Below are 19,074 nucleotides of genomic sequence, written 5' to 3' on the forward strand. Positions count from 1 at the left end.
AGAGTTGGACTGTGAAGAAAGCTAAGCGCCTAAGAATTGATGCTTTTGAACTGTGGTGTTGGAGAAGACTTTTGAGAGTCCCTTGGACTGCAAGGGGATCCAACCAGTCCATTCTGAAGGAGATCAGTCCTGGGTGTTCATTGGAAGGAATGATGCTAAAACTGAAACTCCAGTACTTTGGCCACCTCATGAGAAGAGTTGACTCACTGGAAAAGACTCTGATGCTGGGAGGGATTGGGGGCAGGAGGAGAAGGGGATGACAGAGGATGAGATGGCTGGATGGCATCACCTACTCGATAGACAGGAGTTTGAATGAACTCCGGGAATTGATGATGGACAGGGAGGCCTGGCGTGCTGCGATTCATGGGGTCTCAAAGAGTCAGATATGATTGAGTGACTGAACTGAACTGAACTGATGCAATAAAGTCTCTATAAAAATCCTAAAGGAGAAGGTTCGGCAAACTCCTGGGTAGGTGAACGTGCAGAGATGCGAGGAGAGTGGGCATTGATCAGACAGCATGAGCTTTGAGCCCCTCCCACATCCTTTGCCCTGTGCATCACTTCTGCCTGGCTGTTCCTAAGTTACATCCTTTTAAAATAAACTGGTAATATGGTAAGAAAAGGTCTTCCCTGGTGGCTCAGTGGCAAAGAACCCGTCAACCAATGCAGGACAGGCAGGTGCAATCCCTGGGTTCAGAAGATCCCCTGGAGAAGGGAATAGCTACCCATTCCAGTATTCTTGTCCTGGGAAATTCCAAGGGTAGAGGAGCCTGGTGGGCTACAGTCCGTGGGGTTGCAAAAGAGTGGGACACAACTTAGCGACTAAGTGACAACAACGTGGTAAGTAAAATGTCTCTGAGTTTTGTGAGCTGCTCTAGCAAATTAATTGAGTGTGAGAAGGAAGCTGTGGGACTTTATATACAGTCAGTCAGAAATTCGGGTAACAGCCCCCATCCCCCATCTGACTGGGGGTCTCCCCTACACACTCCCCCCTACATACAGTCTTGTAGGGTGGAGTCCTTAAACCGTGGGATCTGGCGTTATCTCCAGGGAGATAGAGTAAGAATTGGGTTGAACTGTAGGACACACCCTTCTGGTGTTAAAAAAGTGCTCATGGGCATGGGGAGCCTCTCCACCACCTCACTGAACATTGAGTGTGGAAACTTTAGTAGTCAAGTTGGCACCTTTATATCAAGCTGGGGGCCCTAACCAAGGTGAGGACTTTATCAGAACCACTTGAGGAGAGTTTCCCACCATTTCTGTGTCCCACCCAGGTCAACTGAACCAAAATCTCCAGGTGTGACTGCGATTTCAGAAAGCAACACTGCTGTACTCTCTCACAGTTGAGAAACATTAATGTTGAGGGCACCCTAAAATGGAGTTATAAGGCTGCTCTCTGGCCTCCAGGATACTGAGGGAAGATGGTCTATTCACAGGAACTCAGCATTCAACTTAGGTTAGGTTTGGTTTTCCTTCTGTTTTCCTGGCACCCATAGAACCACAGGTGGGAGGACACAAAAGGCAAGGCAGGATGGCCTTTGCCCACCAAAAGGAATGTCATGAGAGTTCTAATTTCTACGAAGAATTGCTGTGTCTGACTTTTCATGACACCATGGACTGTAGCCCAGCAGGCTCCTCTGTCCATGGAATTCTCCAGGCAAGAATACTGAAGTGGATAGCTGTTCCCTTCTCCTGGGGATCTTGGTACCCGAGGATGAAGGTGTTCACTGTCTGCTGCCAGATTAAGTCATTCGTTTTGACTTTGGGGATGTAAAATGGCATCCCACAAGCCTATTCAGAATACTAAATGAATTATGAAAATGGTTATAGCAGAAGTGGGGAATAATTTAAATAATTCTGAGTTACATTATCCAGGGCAGGCAGTGATTTGTTCGCCTGCAGATAATGTAAAACACAGCTGCAGAAAATGACATAAAGTGATTGCTGGGCTTGGGATCTCTGGGCTCACAAATAGACTAGGCAGGAACAGTTAAATCTCAGCCTTCTCTCTCTCCAGCAGTATGTGGTAATTGAGTGCAAAGCTTGATAAGAGAGAGGCAGAATTTTAGTTAAAGAAAAGAAATCTCTAAATCTTATTAAATCTTATGTAGTTCACCCAAGGTTGAGCCTGCAAGATATTTTTGTGTTTTTTTTTTTTTTTTTCTTTTTTGGCTTTGCTGCAAGGCTTGTGGGATCTTAATTCCTGGGCAGGAATTGAACCCTGGCCCTTGGCACTGAGAACTTGTCTCCTAACCCCTGGGCCACCAGGGAAATCCTGTGTTTGTCTTTTAGATGATAATTTTACAACTTCTTTTGGAAGAAAGACATTTAATATGAATTAACACTTATCTCAGCCTCGGATTTGTTTTTCTACTGGTTAAAAAAAATAAATGCTTGATTTTTCTCAAAGAGGATAAGAAATTGGGTGTAAATTCAGTACGAGCTGAGAAGTTATCTTTGATAAAATCCAACAGGTCTATTTCATGGGCTAATGATCACTTCAGTGGCTCAGACGGTAAAGAATCTGCCTAGACTGCTGGAGACCCAAGTTCGATCCCTCCAGTATTCTTGTCTGGAGAATTCTACAACCAGAGAAGCCTGGTGGGCCACAATCCATGGGGTCACAACGAGTTGGACACGACTAAGTGCCTACCAGTTTCACATGGCCTGGAAGCTTAATGATGGCCTGGAGCTAAATGGCAAGTTCCTCGGGTTGCTGACATTGACACAAGGCAGCCATTGGGCATCCAGTTCAAAGGAGGCAAGCTGGTGTTTTATTCTTTTTTAGAAGGTCCAGAGTAGATTTCCCTCAAGGCTGAAATGTTGGAGAATTTTATTCAGGTAAAATTCACTGTGGTTCATTCTCTCTGCCTTCTGCTAACCCCTCCAGTTTTAACACATGTAGGAATCATCTGGGGTTCTTCTTAAAATGCAATTTAAAAAGATTTATTTATTTTACTGGAGTATAATTGTTTTACAATGTTGTGTTAGTTTCTGCTATACAACAAAGTGAATCAGGTATATGTTTACAGACATACCCTCCCTCTTGAGGCTCACTCCTGAAATGCAGTTTCTGATTGAGTAAATCTGGTGTGTGGCCTGAGAAGGTAGGTTTCTAACAAACTCCCAGCTGAGGATGATGCTGGGGCCTGCAGACCACACTGTGAGTAGCACAGCTATAGAAATTTTGTTTAAGCCACGTGTATTAAGGTTTTCCAGAGACAAAAGCAACAAGGTTGAGATGTATTTACATAGGCAGTCATATTACACTTTGCTTTATTGTGCTTCACAGATAATGGCTTTTTTTTTCTTCACAAATTGAAGGTTTGTGGCAATCCTGCATCGAGCAAGTCTATTGGCACCATTTTTCCTACAGGATTAGCTTACTTCATATCTCTGTCCCATTCTGGTATTTCTTACGAGATGTTAAGCTCTCCACTGGTAAAATGATGAAAACTCATTGAAGGCTCAGTGATAGTTAGCATTTATTAGCAGTAAGGTTTTAAAATTTGGTATGTATGCTTTCTTAGACACAATGCTGTTGCACACTCACTAGACTACAGTATAGTGTAAACACAACTTTTATATGCACTGGGAAGCCAGAAAATTTGTGTGACTCACTTTCTTGTGATATTCACTTCATTGCAGTGGTCTGGAACTGAAACCACAGTATCCCTGAGGTACACATGTGTATTGAGAGAGAGGTATTTATTTAAGGAATTGGCTCATGCGATTGTGGGGGTTGGCAAGTCCAAAGTCTGTAGGACAGGCACGCTGGAAATTTGGGCAGGAATTAATGCTGCAGTCTTGAGGCAGAATTTCTTCTTCAGGAAACCTCAGTTTTTGCTTTTAAGACCTTTCATCTGGTTTCCTGAGGCCCACCCACATTATTGAAGGTCATACTTCAGGTCACCTGAGTATAGATGTTAATCACATCTAGAAAATATCTTCACAGCCACACCTAGATTAGTATTTGATTTAAAAATAACTATAGCCTAGCCAAGTTGTCCTATAAAACTGATCATCATACTTTGGAACCCTTTAAAGGACAGTTTTAACTGTCCTTTAAATTTTATCTATAAAATTAAATTTTATAGATATAGATTTAGACTTTACAGATATAGATATAGGTTTTATTTGCTTTTATCTATAAGCAAAATAGATAAAAGCAGAACTGCTCTGGTTCATTTAGGAGTGGGCATCCTGGAGGCTGGCCTCTCACTCCTCAGGCTCCCATCCCTTTCCAGATCCTGCCTCCTCCTCAATAAACATAGTTGCTGAATCATTGCCTTATATCTCTTCATCTGTTTAATGAAGATAAGTACTTGGTTTGGGATTAAATTAGGACACCTGAGTAAACCCATTTAGTGCAATGTCTGGCATGTTTGTCGGACACAGCTGAGCGACTGGACTGACTGACTGGCTGGCATGTTTGTAGGAATTTTATACGTTAGCAGCTTCTGCGGAGCAGGCAATGGCACCCCACTCCAGTACTCTTGCCTGGAAAGTCCCGTGGATGAAGGAGCCTAGTAGGCTGCAGTCCACGGGGTTGCAAAGAGTTGGACACAACTGAGCGACTTCACTTTGACTTTTCACTTTCATGCATTGGAGAAGGAAATGGCAACCCACTCCAGTATTCTTGCCTGGAGAATCCCAGGGACGGGGGAGCCTGTTGGGCTGCTGTCTATGGGGTCGCACAGAGTTGGACATGACTAAAGCGACTTAGGAGCAGCAGCAACTTCTAGTATTACTATCAATCAGAACAACTGAAAAATAACATATTTTGCCAAGAAAGACCTTGAAATATTTCGGTATAAGGTTTGGTGTTTGACAGTGAAGTATTTCTGTCTTTCTCCTTTTGCTGTTCACCTGATGGCCAAGTGAACCAGCCCCTTTATCCTCAGCCCCAGCTGAACTTCCAAATGGAAGATGTCTTTGTGGGCCCAGCACTGGGACAAGCTATCAGGCCTGAGGTGAGATGGTCAAAAGTTACTGCTTAGATCCCTTTATTACTTCTTGACCAAGAACATGGCTTCCCCAGCTGGCTCAGCAGTAAAGAATCTGCCTGCAATGCAGGAGATGCAGGAGAGGCTTGGGAAGATCCCCTGGAAGGGGGCAGGGCAACCCACTCCAGTATTCTTGCCTGAAGAATCCCATGGCAGTCTGCAGTCCATGGAGTCGCAAAGAATCAGACAGGACTGAAGCAACTGAACACGTGTGCATGACCAAGAACATAACTGGTATGTCTTACCTGGTGGCCGGAGAAAGTAAACCCTGGATCTTCCTTAACTTCAAGGGCAAAGAAATAGAGTGGCTGCAACTTTGCAATTTCCTGTTATGTGAAAACAAACACAGTTCTCTTCAGTAGTTTCCTTAGAAATTAGAATTTGAAAAGCAAAAGAAGTTGCTTTCTGTAAGGGTCATTTTGTCTAGAAATAATGGAGAAGAGAATACAAATGTGCTTAAGAAACAAAAAAAGGCTGAAGCTTATAAGAGGCCTCAAGAACCATGAATTTAAAAGATGATGTGGAACAACAGAGAATTTTCCTTCTCGAAACTGGGCTAATAAAGTTATGAGATTGTATTTTAACTGTATATTTTATAAAATCTCCCACGAACTTGGAAACAAAGTTATATACTTTCTGTTTGTTTCAGTAACAAATGAAGACAATGTATTTTCTTTGATTTCTTTGGTGTTTATGATGCATGGAATACAAGAGCCTCCAGCTCACTGCACCACAGCTCCATTAACCCTTACAGGAAGAAAAAGCAGTGGGGGAAAAAAAAAAAAAACAACTCCTCAACTCTGTTAGTAAGGTGGCAAATATAACTTGTAGACATGATAGGAATAGTTCCTTTGAGTAGGATATTACTATCTTCCAGATGACAGCCATAGCTTACATGAAGTGGCTTAAAGTTTCTATCAACGTAACAGACATTTCTTATCTGTAGTTAATATTAACTGTTGCTCTAGTTAGAGCCAAAAAAATATTTTTTAAAAGCTGCATGGAGGGAGGGTGGAGTGAGTAGTTATGCCAATGCTTTAGTTTTAGACATATTTGGGTTCAAGCTCAAGTTCTAATTAGTTACTGTGTGGCCTTGGGCAAGTTTATGAACCTCCCTAAGCTTTATTTTCCTTGTACATAAAATGTAGTCATACTTTATAGGATTGTTTTGAGGATTAAAGAAAGTGAAGGGTGTAAGCATTCAATAAATGTACATTATATCCCTCTGGGTTAAGGAGAGAAGAGACAAGGCCAGGCCAGGTCCTCTCTGGGATCATCAGGCATTGGTCCCCTTAGGACACCACAAAAAAGTTCTGCGAGATTGAGTGAATCACATGGGATCCTGTTTAAATCATTCTAGGGACCTATTGGGATGGATCCTCCTATAGCTGTAATAGCACGGGCAAGGTATTTTCTCTAAGTCACAGTTCTCTGCAAAATAGCATCTACCTCATAGGGATTTTTCCTTAATTTTTTAAAATAAATTTTAGATTTAGAGAAAAGATGCCAAGTCAGTATGTAGTTTTCCCTTGGACCTCTAGTTAATTTTCTCCATCATTTATATCTTACATTATCACAGAACATCTTTCAATAAGCAAGTGGATGTTGCCATGTTGTGCTAAGTTGATTCAGTCGTGTTCAACTCTTTGCAACCCTTTGAATTTGTAGCCCACTGGGCTCCTCTGTCCATGGGATTCTCCAGGCAAGAATACTGGAGTGAGTTGCCATGCCGTCCTCCAGAGCATCCTCCCAACCCAGGGACTGAACCCCTGTCTCTTATGTCTCCTGCATTAGCAGGCAGGTTCTTTACCACTAGTGCCACCTGGGAAGAAGAGGATGTTGGAACTTTACTATTAAGCTCCAGGTTTTGTTTTGATTTCCCCTATTTTTCCATTGATGTGCCCTTCACATTTCAGGATCCAATCCAGGAAGCCACATTGCATTTTGTCGTCTTGTCCCCAGCCTCCTCTGGTCTGTGAGAGTTTGTCAATCTTCCCTTAGTTTCCATGACCTTGATGGTCTTGAGGAGTATGATATCCTGCACAATGTTCCTCAGTCCAGGTTTTTCTGATGTTTCTCTCAGGATTGGACTGGGCTTATCGCATAGTGTGTTTGTGGGGATTTATTGAGAAAATCTGTAAAGCGCTTAGTACCCTGTTTGGCAGGTATTTGTCACTATCACTGTGCATTTTTAAATGCACAGAATTGTCTTCAAGAAAGGAGACTCTGCAGCCTAGAGCCTGGGGCTAGGTCCTGCTGCTTCTGCTGCTGTCTGGATAAGTGACCCTGGGCACATAGTTAACCTCTCAGTCTTCCTCATCTGCACGTAAGGACGTTAGCACTGTCCTCATAGGCTTGTTGTGAGGACTAAATTGATTTACATGTGAGTTTATAAAGTGCTTATTACATTCTGGTCACTTTGTTGTTGTTCAGTAACTAAATTGGGTATGACTCTGCAACCCCATGGACTGCAGCATGCCAGGCTTCCCTGTCCTTCATTATCTCCCTGAGTTTGCTCAAATTCATGTCCATTGAGTGATGCAATACAGCCATCTCATTCTCTGTTAACCACTTCTCCTCCTGCCCTCAGTCTTTCCCAGCATTAGGGTCTTTTCCAGTGAGTTGGCCCTTTGCATCAGGTGGCCAAAGTATTAGGGCTTCAGCTTCAGGATCAGTACTTCCAGTGAATATTCAGGGTTGATTTCCTTTAGGATTGACTGGTTTGATCTCCTTGCTGTCCAAAGGACTCTCAAGGGTCTTCTCCAGCACCACCATTCAAAAGCATCATTTCTTTGGCACTCAGCCTTCTTATGGTCCAGCTCTCACATCTGGACATGACTATTGCAAAGACCGTAGCTTTGACTCAACGGCCCTTTGTTGGCAAAGTGATGTCTCTGCTTCTTAACACAGTGTCTAGATTTGTCATAGCTTTTCTTCAAAGCAGCAAGTAAATGCCTTTTAATTTCACGGCTTTAGCCATTGTCCACAGTGATTTTGGAGACCAAGAAAATAAAAACTGCCGCTGTTTCCACTTTATCCCCATTTATTCGCCATGAAGTGATGGGATCCTATACCATGATCTTAGTTTTTTGAATGTTGAGTTTTAAGCCAGCGTTTTCACTCTCCTCTTTCACCTTCATCAAAAGGCTCTTTAGTTTCTCTTTGCTTTCTGCCAGTAGGATGGTATCATCTGCATATCTGAGGTTGTTGATATTGCTCCCTATACTTTTTACTCTTAGTATTAGTCACAGTAATAGTGTGAGGCCCTCTCTCTCTAATTCTTCTTTGGGGTAATTCTGAATCTTCATCTCATCCTTATATACAGTGGCTAAGCTTTGTGAATATTCAGTCCTGAATATTCTTTGGAAGGACTGATGTTGAAGCTGAAACTCCAATACTCTGGCCACCTGATGTGAAGATCTGACTCACTGGAAAAGACCCTGATGCTGGGAAAGATTGAAGGTGGGAGGAGAAGGGGATGACAGAGGATGAGATGGTTGGATAGCATCACTGACTCAACGGACATGAGTTTGAGTAAACTCCAGGAGTTGGTGATGGACAGGGAGGCCTGGCGTGCTGCAGTCCATGGGGTCGCAAAGAGTTAGACACGACTGAGAGACTGAACTAAACTGAAGCTTTGTGAAACATCGTGTGCCCTGAGGGTGTGATGCTAAAAGCTCAGCTTCTCTGTACACCAGTGGGAATTGAATCTCAGAGACAGAATTTTGAGTGGAGTAGAAAAGGATAGTTTATTACTTTGCCAGGCAAAGGCAGACATAGCGTGCCCCTGCCTCACAAAAAATGTGTTCCCACTTGGAGAAGATAGCAAGAAATTTTGTAGTGATGGTTCAAGGAGGGTGTGACCAGCTCATGGACTTTCTTCTGATCTGTTGACGGTGAGGTAAGTAGGAGCCAGCATCATCAATCTTCAGGTTCCAACTCTTCTGGGGTCTACATGCTTGTGAACAGCATACAGTCATGAACTTCTATCACCCAGTGGGTATTTCAGTATCTGCAAGGCACCTCAAAGATATTGTTGTATGTATCAGTTGATGGGGAATCAGAACCTTGCCCCAAGGCTGCACTATTATTTCTCTGGTTTGTTTTTCCCTGGTCTTGCATCCCCTCCCTTCCTTAATTAACAATGGCTTAAATCTGCCCGTTGGCACTCAGAGAAAGTCAAGGAGGCTGAATGAAGACTACGTCCTATAATCAAAAGAATTGAGGACACAGAAAGTCTTTGTGCCCAGGAGCCCCACAGGGCCCTGCTTGGTATCAGGTATATGACCCCAAGTGTCAGTGTGAGCGAGCACAGGTCCTTGGGCACTTGCAGAATCACAAGAAACACCTTTCAATAGCAGTGTTTGTTACCAAGTCCAAGCTTGCTCTGCTCAGCATATGATAAGCCAATAAATCCGAGAGATCGGAGAGAAGAGGTCTTGAGGCAAGGAACATGACTTTATTGAGAGAGCTGGCAGATGGAGAAGATGGCAGACTAGTGTCTCAAAGTAATTATTCTTTTTTTTAATGCAGACTATTTTTAAAGTCTTTATTGAATTTGTTACAGTGTCGCTTCCATTTTATGTTTTGGGTTTGTGTGTGTGTGTGTGCAGAGGCATGTGGGATCTTAACACCCAGCCCAGGGGTTGAACCCACACCCCCTGCATTGAAAGGGGGTCTTACTCACTGGACCACCTGGGAAGTCCCTCAAAATAACCATCTTGTCTGGATGCCCAGTTCTTTTATGGATCAGAGATGTGGGAGAAATGAGGAAACAAAGTAAAAAGACCATTTAATTCTTGCAAATATCTCCTAGAATGGGAAGACTCAGTCAGGGAGATGTGTTAGTTTCACTTCCTTACAGTCATTTCATGGGTGGGGTGAAGTGGAGTATCTACCTGTCATATCAATAAACAAAGATGGCACAGCTATCTGTGATTCCAACCCCCCAAGTGTGAATTTCTGAACCACACCAGGGGTAAGCAGCAGATAAGCGGTACCACTTCCTTCGCAAAGAACTCAATATCACAGTCCTTCACAGGTGGGCAGGACCAGGCTATCTCCCTGTGAGCCAAACAAAGGCAGAGGGAGGCTGGCAGAGCTCCCTGAGTTAAGCCATTATGTATGCCTATAATAACAAAAGCAGACAAAATAAGAATTAAAGTCACAGAAGCAGATCCACTAGGGAGTCAAAATTAACCTTCCCAGTTATATCACACTCCCTGCTGAATTCTGTTTCCCTGTCAGCCCCATTCATGGGTCAGTTCAGTTCAGTTCAGTTCAGTCGCTCAGTCGTGTCCGACTCTTTGCAACCCCATGAGTCACAGCACGCCAGGCCTCCCTGTCCATCACCAACTCCCGGAGTTCACTCAGACTCACATCCATCGAGTCCGTGATGCCATCCAGCCGTCTCATCCTCTGTCGTCCCCTTCTCCTCCTGTCCCCAATCCCTCCCAGCATCAAAGTCTTTTCCAATGAGTTAACTCTTCGCATGAGGTGGCCAAAGTACTGGAGTTTCAGCTTTAGCATCATTCCTTCCAAAGAAATCCCAGGACTGATCTCCTTCAGAATGGACTGGTTGGATCTCCTTGCAGTCCAAGGGACTCTCAAGAGTCTTCTCCAACACCACAGTTCACAAGCATCAATTCTTCAGCGCTTAGCTTTCTTCACAGTCCAACTCTCACACCCATACATGGCCACTGGAAAAACCATAGCCTTGACTAGACAGATCTTAGTTGGCAAAGTAATGTCTCTGCTTTTGAATATGCTATCTAGGTTGGTCATAACTTTTCTTCCAAGGAGTAATTTCATGGCTGCAGTCACCATCTGCAGTGATTTTGGAGCCCCAAAAAATAAAGCCTGACACTGTTTCCACTGTTTCCTCATCTATTTGCCATGAAATGATGGGACCGGATGCCATGATCTTTGTTTTCTGAATGTTGAGCCAACTTTTTCACTCTCCTCTTTCACTTTCATCAAGAGGCTTTTTAGTTCCTCTTCACTTTCTGCCATAAGGGTGGTGTCATCTGCATATCTGAGGTTATTGATATTTCTCCCAGCAATCTTGATTCCAACTTGTGCTTCTTACAGTCCAGCATTTCTCATGATGTACTCTGCATAGAAGTTAAATAAGCAGGGTGACAATATACAGCCTTGACGTACTCCTTTTCCTATTTGGAATCGGTCTGTTGTTCCATGTCCAGTTCTAACTGTTGCTTCCTGACTTGCATAGAGGTTTCTCAAGAGGCAGGTCAAGTGGTCTGGTATTCCCATCTCTTTCAGAATTTTCCAGTTTACTGTGATCCACACAGTCAAAGGCTTTGGCATAGTCAGTAAAGCAGAAATAGATGTTTTTCTGGAACTCTCTTGCTTTTTCCACAATCCATCGGATGTTGGCAATTTGATCTCTGGTTCCTCTGCCTTTTCTAAAACCAGCTTGAACATCTGGAAGTTCACGGTTCACATATTGCTGAAGCCTGGCTTGGAGAATTTTGAGCATTACTTTACTAGCATATGGGTAAGACCAGATGAATAGGTGGAGACTTTGTATTTCAGGGAGGGTCCTGAATCAAGGGAACAACAGAAGGAGCCTGGAGGGGACAGCAGTGAAGAGTGGGCCTTCTGTTGCAGGACAGGGAGCCTGGGCTTAACGGAGTTATCTCACATCCTCTGATATCATTAAAGTCAAACTTCGCAGAGGTATCTCTTATTCCAAACCCACAGAGGATGACTCAGTTACTCCATAGGGTGCTCTAGCTAATCCTAGAACAACCTTCTAAAATTATGCAATTAAAGATTTCACCAGAATGAAGTGTCTGCGTGCAAGATTTTAACAGGTGGATCAACTGGGATATTAAAAAAAAAGAAAAAGAAAAACAAAGTAGGAGGGAAAGAGTGAAACAATAAGCCTGAGAAGAAAAAGAAAATTGAAACCAATAACCCTCTTTCCACTTCCTGCTGTCTCCTTCCTGTGGTGTCTTTTTGTCTAGTCTTATTTGTCTCACTTACATGATAACCCCCTTGGGCAAGATGGGTATCATCTCAGTTTCAGTGCAGCTCTAACACAGTGATTCCTTGGATGTTAAAAATAGCAATAACAATTGCATCACACTGAGTTACATCGGAAGGTGTCTTCTTTACTTCTTAATACTTTATCTAAGATTTTGATCTTCCCAAATACCTCAGTAGGTGAGTGGGTGATAGGTATTTATTTATTTAACAAATACCAAGAGCATACCAAGGGCCAGTCACTGTTCTAGACACTTGGGATGTCTCTGGTACAAAACAGACCAAGATACATGCTCTTCCATGCTTACTTCTTAGAGGGGAGAGAGACAGAGCATTCATAAGTAAAAAAAGTATAGTTTACGGTTGCCTGTGTTCGTACTAAGTTGCTTCAGTTGTGTTTGACTCTTTGAGACCCCGTGGACTGTAGCCCACCAAACTCCTCTGTCCATGGGATTCTCCAGGCAAGAAACCTGGAGTGTGTTGCCATGCCTTCTTCCAGGAAATCTTCACGACCTAAGGATCCAACCTGTGGTTCTTGTCTTCTGCATTGGAAGGCAGGTTCTTTACCACTAGTGCCACCTATGGTTAGAAGGTGATAAGTGTGATGGAAAAAAGAACAAGAAGAGGGGAACTGGGACTCGCGGCTTAGAGGGGTGTGTTCTCAATTCTCCTTATTTGCCAATGAATTTGAATTAGTCTGAATTTGGGGGAAAACCCTCCCCCCTTTTCTCAAGCTCTGCTGTAAGTTTTGTCTAGCTGTCTCTAACCCTTTTCTGTGCCCCCCCTCCATTTTTATTTAATTGAAAGAATCTTAAATGCAGTTAAGCACTCATCTCTGGAGCCAAAGGTCTGCTCAGTAGCATCCTTCTCTCTTTGGAACCTTAGGAAAATTAACTTCTCTCTGCTTTGACTTCCCTATCTTTAAAATGCATCTGCCTCACAGAGTTGTGGAGAGGGTTTAATGTGTTATTATAAGCTGTTTAGAATAGTGTCTGGCATGGAGTAAGCACTCAGATGTTGGCTTAAAAAGTGTCTGTGTGTTGTGTGGTGGGGGAGGGTCATGAGCAGCAGAGTCTTTGCTGTTTGGAAAATGATGGGCAGCATGAAGTCTATGAAGACCCATTTCTATCCCTAAACACCTGTAAACCTAGCTACATGGAACTCCCTTCATCAGAAACCCAAGATATGAACTTGATCCCTTCTGCCGTGTGCATTCAGCAACTTTATTAAGACTCTCAGTGTCACATTCAAGGCCAGAGAGTGCTTCAAAAATGAGTAAGAATGGCTCTTCTCATATCTCTTGGTTAATTCCCAAGAAACACTCTTCTTTCCTGATAGATTTTTGGATTTTGTTTTTTACAAATTTTCAAATTATTCTTTCACTTTAACTTCATTTTAATCACACCAAAAATTAGACTTTTCCTTGTTATGTAGCTGCCTGAAACACTCATCACTTTGGTCTTTATTAGGCCATCCTATTCTGATGTTTTTTGGCCTGTACTTTGTTACTATCAACAACCATACCCCATACCTTCCTTTCACAAAACAAGTAGCGAAAACAAAATATTGAAGAAGGATGCAACAGGCCAAACCATTTCAGGTCAGAGAAAACACACTTTCACCTATTGTCGAGGGTCTCTACAAATCTAGTTTCCTCTAAAGCAGAGAATACAAAAGCTTTGAAGGCAAAACTTGAAGGGATGGCTAGAGGATTAGTGCAAATACTACCAGACAAACTCAGTATTTCTAGGTGACTTCCCTGGGGTAACTTATTTCCTGAGTGCTGACTCTCAAGGACTCTCTGTAGTGAATTATTAAGCTTAGTGAAAGGTCTAAGATCAAGATAAAAGAAAAAGAATGTTATTTAAAGTGGAAGGTCAAACACATATAATGCATCTCCCATGATATGGATATCTATCTTTTATCACGATGACAAGAACAAGGAGTTGGACACACAAAATGTAGCGCCCTAGTACTCACACAGGTGCTACCTTAACCTTGTCTCAAGTGCAAGAAGTGCTCTTTGTCAGCTCCAAGTTTTCAGACCAGGTTGTATAGCATTTGGTCAGTCTTGCTTAAAGATTTTCACTGAGCTTGTACCCCATTTTCCAATAATTGATTCCTACCTATGTTTCTAACATGGGATGCTGGGTCCTCCCATGCCCTTCTAGAGGCTGGTGTCCTGACATTCTTGGTGGAGGCAACTAGACTGAGGCTGCCTAGATCTTCCCATATTGCAGACTTTATCACTCTTCCATCTATGTGTCAGGACGTCTTCCTATCCTGGACCTCTCCAGGCAACACTCTGTCATCTTAAACCACCTCCTGCCACCTAAACCTCCAGATGACATGCTCCGCACTCTGTCTGAACCTCCTCTATTGAACCCGTGTCTCAACTCCTCCTTCTCTGACTGATTCCACCATTACCAAGTGTCCATCCTGAGCCAAGAACTGGAGGCAGCTGCAGAAAGAGTAAAGTTATATGTATAAAAATTTCAATTCTGATCCTGAACATTAGTACATCTTTCTCATGAGGTTGTCACGAGGATTAAATGAATATATGCCTTGGGATGAGACCTTAGATGAAATCTGAACCATGAGGACTTACCAGTGGAGGAGGGATGGTGACATTCCAGGTAAAGGGAACAGCCAGATAAAGCCCAGACACCAATGTCCACACTGCCTGGAGGCCCCTGGGTGCCCCACTGGACCAAGGGAAATATCTATCACTTGGACATGCTGCTGCTGCTAAGTCACTTTCTGTCGTGTCCGACTCTGTGCGACCCCAGAGACAGCAGCCCACCAGGCTCCCCCGTCCCTGGGATTCTCCAGACAAGAACACTGGAGTGGGTTGCCATTTCCTTCTCCAATGCATGAAAGTGAAAAGTGAAAGTGAAGTCGCTCAGTCATGTCCGACTCTTAGTGACCCCATGGACTGCGGCCCACCAGGCTCCTCTGTCCATGGGATTTCCCAGGCAAGAGTGCTGGAGTGGGGTGCCATTGCCTTCTCCGCACTTGGACATGAGGGTCCTGCAATTTATTTTTTTTAATTTTTTTTTTTTTTAGGGTCCTGCAATTTAAAATCTCTTCAGAAGGATCCCAGCTCAAGATGATGCTCACCATGTTTCATCTCACCTCTTTTCAAGCCAAACCTGGACATTTTGATTAGACTGTAAGGTGCTAATTAAAATCACCAAGTGAACCATTTCCCATTTACTCTTAATTTTCAAGCACCACTATAATGATGCATATTATTAAGTGTGCCAGATTAGCTTGGCTCTGAATTTTAATTTATTTGACACTGAACTCCATTTACATAAGTTCTTCTTTCCAGTGGGTTATTCACATAGCAAGGTAATATTTTGCAAAGTTGTGAGCAGTGGTTAAACATCATGAGTCCTATATTCAATTACCCATATCTTGTCTATTTACAAGCTTAAGTAATTCTTTATGTAATCAAAAATGCCATAAAACACAGTGGCACTCTAAAAATCCATATCTAATCTGTATGCTTGATATCTGCCTTTTTCCTCAGGAGGATCTTAAATGATTTACTTTCATCTTGTTTCTTTCTTTTGCTTATGTTTTTATTTATTTGTTTTCCAGCCATCCCATGCAGTATGTGGGATCTTAGTTCCCTGACCAGAGGTTGAACCTGTGCCCCCTGCTTTGGAAGCTCGGACTCTTAGCCACTGGACTGCCAGGGAAATTCGGCATATGCAGTAGAGTTTTAATAAAGGGAGGAGGAATGTTTGGCAGGAGAAGGTTGATGGTATTTAGCTCACACATCTAGTAGCATTTTTCACCCATTATGACTAAACGGATTAGTAAAGAAAAGATGGATCTGCCTTTTTGCAGTGTGCCTCTTTACCTCTTCTCTCTGCCTTAACCCCTAGTGTATATTTATGTTGCTGCAGGATAAAAGCACACTTCTGACTAATTCACAGAAGGGGTTCAGATGCTCTTGTCAACAATTAACAGCATGGAACCCCTTGATAAAGATGACATTATCATCTCTTAGGATGAATGAATTACATCAACTTTGGAATATGTGGAGTTGTTATGCTTTTGAGAATGTGATTGGATTTGTATAAACCATGTTCTTGTGGGACATCAGAAGCTCAAAGAGGAACAATAAGTCGGGGAAAATAAGTATATGTCATACTGACAGATTAGTATCCTTAGTATTTAGAGAACTGTTTTTGACATTCATTTATCCAGTTGGTCAGTCTTCATGCATTCATTAATTCAACAAAAATTATTTAAGTACTTTATGTGTTGAATTATGACCTTCCCCAAATTCATATGTTGAAATGCTAAGTCTCAGTACCTCAGTATGAAACATTGTTTTGAGATAGGTCTTAGAGAAGTAATCAAGTTAAGTGAAGTCATTAAGGTGGCCCTAACCCAATATGACTGGTGTCCTTACAAATGGGGGAAATTTGTGCACAGAGAAACATGTAGAGGGAGGACAATGTGAAGAGACATAGTGGGGAAATGGCCATGACAAGCCAAGAGAGAACCTGGAACAGATTCCTCCCACACAGCCCTTGCTGCTGCTGCTGCTAAGTCACTTCAGTCGTGTCCGACTCTGTGCGACCCCATAGATGGCAGCCCACCAGGCTCCCCTGTCCCTGGGATTCTCCAGGCAAGAACACTGGTGTGGGCTGCCATTTCCTTCTCCAATGCATGAAAGTGAAAAGTGAAAGTGAAGTCGCTCAGTCATGTCCGACTGTTAGCGACCCCATGGGCTGCAGCCTACCAGGCTCCTCTGTCAATGGGGTTTTCCAGGCAAGAGTACTGGAGTGGGATGCCGTTTGAAGGAACCAATTCTAAAACACCTTGTTCTTGGAATTCTGGCCTACAAAACTGTGAGAAAATCATTTCCTTTGTTTAAAGGTTTCAGTCTGTGGTCCTTTGTTAAGACAGCCCTTGTAAACTAATATAAGCACTCACTGTGTGCCAGATACTGCCCTGGTACTGGGAATAAGGCAGTGAAAAAAACCAACAGGGTCTGTCTGTCAAGCATGAGAAGCAGTCACCAAGAACACAGATAGATACAGTAACATGTCAGATCAAGATCTGTGTTGTGAGGATTGATTATAAAGCAAGCTAAAGAGAGAGTGTGGAATGTGTTATTTAGATTGGAGGGAGGCAGCTCAAAGAAAATTTCTCTAAGGAAGAGACATTTGAGCAGATCTTGTAATAGGTGGATCAGTGATAAAGATCAGCCTGTAATGCAGGAGGTGCAGATTTGATCCCTGGGTCAAGAAGATCCCCTAGAGAAGGGAATGACAATCCACTCCAGTATTCTTGACTGGAGAATTCCATGGAGAGAGAGCCTGGCGGGCTACAGTCCATAGGGTCGCAAAGAGTCAGACACAGCTAAGCAACTAACACTTTCACACTTTCACTGGATTGTGCAATGCCATTACCCCCAACCCTGTTACCAGGCAATGGTTGCCACAAGACCACTGATGATTGCTCAGCCATTGGTCAATGCCACAGTGGCCACTACCCCCTCCTCCACCAAATGAGCAACTGGCAGTGAACAGCCATTAGAGGTCCTGCTCAGCCATTGGTCAACGCCACAGTAGCCACCGCCCCCTCCTCCACCAAATGAGCAACTGTCAGTGAACAACCGTGAGAGGTCCTGCTCAGCCATTGGCCAGTGCTGCCGTGGGCCCCTCCCCCAGCAAGCCACTGTCAAGAAGAGACTGTTACTGGGCACATTCAACCAGCAGTCGGGGAGTGGTGGTCCTCAGGTGGAGCATGAGGTAAGAGGTGGGTCCTGGCCTTCTCCCCAGGACCCTACAGCTCACCTGGCCTTGGACCAGCAGCTGAACTGTGGGGGCAGAGACAAGTACAAGCTGGGGGCTGTGTGCAATAGGGCTCCAGAGCTCTTGCCAAGGCTGCCCGCTGGCTGGACCCAGGCTATGAGGTTGTGGTGAACCTCTCCCGCATCCCCGTCTTGGCAGCCTAATGGCAGTGGCTGTCTGCGTAGGACACAGTCAGCGGGACCTAGTCCCTGCTGTGTGGGCAGCCTGAGGAGCTTGAGGGCCAGTTGGGCTGGGCACCTGGATCCGTCAGCGATGATGGCTGGGCAGGGTCTGGGGCCCTGGCCATGAGGGAGCTGCCAGTTGAGATCTCCCTCCTGTTAGCCAGGACCTGGACCTCAGAGTGGGAAGCTCATGCCTGGGGACCTTGCCCTTTCTTGTCAGAGCAGCGAAGAACAATGGATTGGTGGAGATTCACGGGAACATTGTTTACCTGACCGTGACCTGACTCCAGAATAAAGGATCTGACACCAAGAAGTGTGCAACGAGTAACCACACCCCTCCCTCACCTTTCCTAGAAAAGGGCTTTGCTGAAGGCTTTTGGGGAGATGTTTTTGTTTTTAACAGCTGATTGTCAACTTATTAGGTTGATTTAAGCATCTGCAATGAAGACTTCAACCTTGACTCCTGGCTCAGTGCTGATGGAAGTGATTTGCTTAATGATCTCAGAGGGACTGTGCAGGTCAATGAGCTGCTTAGGACCCTCATCTCGAAATGATATCAAGTCTTAGATCCTTCATCACAAGGAGTTTTCCTTGCAGTTATTCTCAGAGACTTGGTAGGCATCCAAACCGGTCCTTTCACTTTGAGACTCTTTCCTTGGCAACCCTGATCAGGTCAGCACATGCCTTCTCCAAAAACTTGAGGTTGTGGCTGGTGAGGGTGATTCTAATCTGGTGAATTGCCATCTCTGGCTTCACGGGAGTCTTGCCTGTATCTTTACAAGCCATGACTGTGGGGTGTCTTCCAACCATCTGGTTCCTCAGTGAGAATGAACAGCGGTGAGTCAGGAGCAGGCATGGCCTCCACTGCAGTTTTCCTCAAAGGGGTGGGGGAGGTCAGGTTTTTTTTTAAGGACTGAGGCACCCATCTCTACACATAGCCCCATGATAAACCTTTCTCTGTTCCAAACTCTGGTGATTTGGCCTCAGTCATTGTTTGGCCTGATTGTTTGGCCTCACTGTACATTGGGCATACAGACTTGCAAGAATCTGATAAAGTGA

General features: G+C 43.8%; 1 pseudogene; it reads right to left on the minus strand.

The window, feature by feature from the left end:
• On the minus strand, positions 18,444–18,801 carry LOC106502101 (annotated as a pseudogene).

The sequence above is a fragment of the Capra hircus genome, chromosome 5 (assembly GCF_001704415.2).
Source record: "Capra hircus breed San Clemente chromosome 5, ASM170441v1, whole genome shotgun sequence".
Taxonomy (NCBI): Eukaryota; Metazoa; Chordata; class Mammalia; order Artiodactyla; family Bovidae; genus Capra; species Capra hircus.